At 38.9% G+C, this 4356-nt stretch overlaps 1 non-coding gene across 1 annotated transcript; it reads right to left on the bottom strand.

The window, feature by feature from the left end:
• Positions 1–3876: 3876 nt before the first annotated feature.
• On the bottom strand, positions 3877–3983 carry LOC136131681 (U6 spliceosomal RNA). The gene has a single exon (XR_010656410.1). It is a non-coding gene; the product is annotated as a U6 spliceosomal RNA (small nuclear RNA).
• Between the last annotated feature and the right edge of the window lie 373 nt (positions 3984–4356).

The raw sequence follows: 4356 nt of genomic DNA, 5'->3' as shown, positions 1-4356 counted from the left end.
TGGGCTAAATCTGTTACTGCATCAATAATCGTCATTCAGATAAGGGAGGAAATATTTCCATCACAGGTATAATTAGTGCAAAGACTTTGAAACATGTGAAAATATGACACACTAAGGAACTTGGAAGTTGGATGAATAAAATATAGGTTATCTAAAGATATGGAAGGATTTACATTTGCAAGTTAAGGAGAAAAGGACAAGCAAGCAGTCTTGACTTTGTATGGAAGATAATGGGGATTTAATGAAAGAGGTTAGTCAAGAGGGAAATATGGTTATATACGAAAGACAGAATGATTGCTCAGAAAGAGAACAAAGGACAATATTGAAAGCAGGCTGTGTATCCCAAGTGGGCACAAAATACCCACACATCTAAAGCTAACTTTCCTTTTAATACCCAAACATCTGTAATTTGAGATTTTCCCCTGTAATGCATCAAGGAATTCAGTCCCGGTGCCTAAAGGTTCTCAAACTTTTCAGTGGATGTTTACGTCTTTTGATTACCTCTCAAACTACCTCTCCTCCTTACTTAGGATTACTTCTGTTCTCTTGTCCGTGTCTCTTCCTAATATTACTGCAGATAATTCTTAAATAAAGATTTAAAGAAATCATTAGGAAAACAAAACTGAAAATGAGTTTCAGACAGTACTTTCCCTTGTGTCCATTAACCCTGCCCTGTCACAGGGCTTCTTCTAACATTCTGTCATGCTTCTGGAACTTGTTTCTACTCAAATCAGATGTCTCTCTCTAATATTACTTCTTTACCAGGTCCCAGGGCTTCAAAGAGTAAGAAAAATAAAAATAGTAAGAATCCATCCTAATTTAGCCAAATAATAATCTTCACACACATTGAGGATAATTATTTTGCTTTGTTTGTAGAGTTTTCCTACTAGTTTCAGCTACTTGTCTTTAGCTTTTATAATCAGAGGTCCATTCATGGGTTTGTCCAAACAAATGAGCCCCTAAAGATGACTTCTGCAATTCCTAGAATGTTGAAGTAACTAGAGACGGCTTTCAAATAAGTAATTTTTGCTGTATTTGCTACACAAGTAATTCAAGGAAGAAAGGTTAAGGATGACTTGAAACAGGGGTGCTGCACATTGAGAGGAGACTGTAGCTAACAGATATTAGAATAAAGAAGAAAGTAGACTTGGTTATGGATGAGAGTGATAATGGAATGGTGTGGATGACTCCTAGGTTTTCTGCCAAGCAACCAGGTCAGAGAGGAAGAAATTCTGAGAGATTCGACATTGACTGCAACGGTCGGTACATGAAAATCATCCGAGTATGGATAAAAAGAAAGAAGAATCATTCATATAGATCATGACCTGTCAATCAGCTCAACTTATAAATACACAGAGAAACAAGTGCCTAGATAGTAACCACCAAAGGTCAGTGGGTAAAAAACAAACGAACAAAAAAATAATTTACTGTAATTATTGTGTGACAGCTTTTATGATCAAGATAAATGACATCTGTTATGTTGACCACCAGATCGAAAACTTGACTTAGATGCTAGGAAAAAATTGTTAGAGAACAAGTACGAACAGCCACTAAGAAATGTGCCAAAATGGACTGCTGTGCGACTCTGAATGGAGTATTTCTGGGGACTGATTCCAACTCAGATTCAAACTCAGCTCTAATTCTTTGAGCACAGCCAACTCCATAAAGAAAATAAAGAAGGCAATCTGAAATTGATATTAAAAGTTTTCAGCGCAACTTTTCTAACCAAAGTAATACCAGGCATTACAGGAGGTAAATAGGGAAAGTCCATGGGTTACCAATATGGCTTCTAGGTTTTCACTGTCAGATTTTTTAAACACATCTTTATTGGAGTATAATTGCTTCACAGTGCTGTGTTAGTTTCTGTTGTACAACAAAGTGAATCAGCCATATGCATACATATATCCCCAAATGCCCTCTCTCTTGAGCCTCCCTCCCACCCTCACTTTCCCACCCCTCTAGGTCATCGCAAAGCACAGAGCTGATCTCCCTGTGCTATGTGGCTGCTTTCCCACTAGCTGTTTATTTTGCATTTGGTAGTGTGTATATGTCGATGCTTCTCTCACTTCACCCCAGCTTCCCCCTCCCCACCCTGAGTCCTCAAGTCCATTCTCTATGTCTGCATAATTATTCCTGCCCTGCCACTAGGTTCATCAGTACCATTTTTTTTTTAGATTTCATATATATGCATTAACATACGGTATTGGTTTTTCTCTTTCTGACTTACTTCGCTCTGTATGACAGACTCTAGGCCCATCCACCTCACTACAAATAACTCACTTTCATTTCTTTTTATGGCTGAGTAATATTCCATTGTACATATGTGCCACATCTTCTTTATCCATTCATCTGCCAACGGACATTTGGGTTGCTTCCATGTCCTGGCTATTGTAAGTACAACTGCAATGAACATTGTCGTACATGACTCTTTTTGAATTATGGTTTTCTCAGGGTATACGCCCAGTAGTGGGATTGCTGGGTCATATGGTAGTTTTGTTTTTAGTTTTTGAAGGAACCTCCATACTGTTTTCCGTAGTGGTTGTATCAATTTACATTCCTACCAACAGTGCAGGAGGGTTACCTTTTCACCACACCCTCTCCAGCATTTATTGCCTAGATTTTTTGATAATGGCCATTCTGACCAGTGTGAGATGACATCTCATTGTAGTTTTGATTTTCATTTCTCTAATAATTAGCAATGTTGAGCAGATTTTCATATGCCTCTTGGCCATCTGTATGTCTTCTTTTTTTTTTTTTTTGCAGTACGCAGGCCTCTCACCGCTGTGGTCTCTCCCGTCGCGGAGCACAGGCTCTGGATGCGCAGGCCCAGCGGCCATGGCCCACAGGCCCAGCCGCCCCACGGCATGTGGGATCCTCCCGGGCCAGGGCACGAACCCGCGTCCCCTGCATTGGCAGGCAGACTCCCAACCACTGCGCCACCAGGGAAGCCCTGTATGTCTTCTTTGGTGAAATGTTTATTTAGGCCTTCTGCCCATTTTTTAATTGGGTTGTTTGTTGCTTTGATATTGAGCTCCATGAGCTGTTTGTATATTTTGGAGATTAATCCTTTGTCAGTTCCTTCGTTGGCAAATATTTTCTCCCATTCTAAGCGTTGTCTTTTCATCTTGTTTATGGTTTCCTTCGTTGTGCAAAAGCTTTTAAGTTTCATTAGGTGCCATTTGTTTATTTTTGTTATTATTTTCATTACTCTAGGAGGTGGGTCAAAAAAGAGCTGTGGTTTATGTCAAAGAGTGTTTTTCCTATGTTTTCCTCTAAGAGTTTTATAGTGTCCGGTCTTACATTTAGGTCTTTAATCCATTTGGAGTTTATTTTTGTGTATGGTGTTAGGGAGTGTTCTAATTTCATTCTTTTACATGTAGCTGTCCAGTTTTCCCAGCACTACTTATTGAAGAGACTGTCTTTTCTCCATTGTATGTTCTTGCCTCCTTTGTCATAAATTAGGTGACCATATGTGTGTGGGTTTATCTCTGGGCATTCTATCCTGTACCATTGATCTATATTTCTGTTTTTGTGCCAGTGCCATACTGTCTTGATTACTGTAGCTTTGTGTTATAGTTTGAAGTCAGGGAGCCTGATTCCTCTACCTCCGTTTTTCATTCTCAAGATGGCTTTGGCTATTTGGGGTCTTTTGTGTTTCCATACAAATTGTAAAATTTTTTGTTCTAATTCTCTGAAGAATGCCATTGGTAGTTTGATAGGGATTGCATTGAATCTGTAGACTGCTTTGGGTAGTATAGTCATTTTCACAATATTGATTCTCCAATCCAAGGACATGGCATATTTCTCCATCTGTTTATGTCACCTTTGATATCTTTCATAAGTGTCTTATAGTTTTCTGAGTACAAGTCTTTCACCAAAAATATGGAATGCTTCATAAATTTGTGTGTCATCCTTGTGCAGGGGCCATGCTAATCGTCTCTGTTTCGTTCCAATTTTAGTATATGTTCTGCCAAAGCAAGCACTCACTGTCACAGTAAAGGTATTTGATGGAAACACCACCAACTTTCAGTTCTTCTGACAAAAATTCTTGGAGTCATCCTTGTTTCCTCTCTTTCTCCCATATCTTATATCCAGTTCTTTGGGGAATCCTATTTGCATTACTTTAGAAATATATCTCCATCTGTTACAATGACCCTGGTCAGAGTCATCATTATCTGATGCCTAGAATCCTGCCTCAGCCTTCTAACTCTCTTTACCCCTCCCTAGTATCTATTCTAAACAAGATAACTAGAGTAAATCTTTTACAGTTTAAATCAGATCGTGTCATTCATTTATTTGAAATTCTCCAAAGGCTCTCTATCTCACTCAGAGTAAAAGTTGAGCTACTTAAAGTGG

This window comes from Phocoena phocoena, chromosome 11 (assembly GCF_963924675.1).
Source record: "Phocoena phocoena chromosome 11, mPhoPho1.1, whole genome shotgun sequence".
Lineage (NCBI taxonomy): Eukaryota > Metazoa > Chordata > Mammalia > Artiodactyla > Phocoenidae > Phocoena > Phocoena phocoena.
This window is presented reverse-complemented; position numbering and strand designations above follow the sequence as displayed.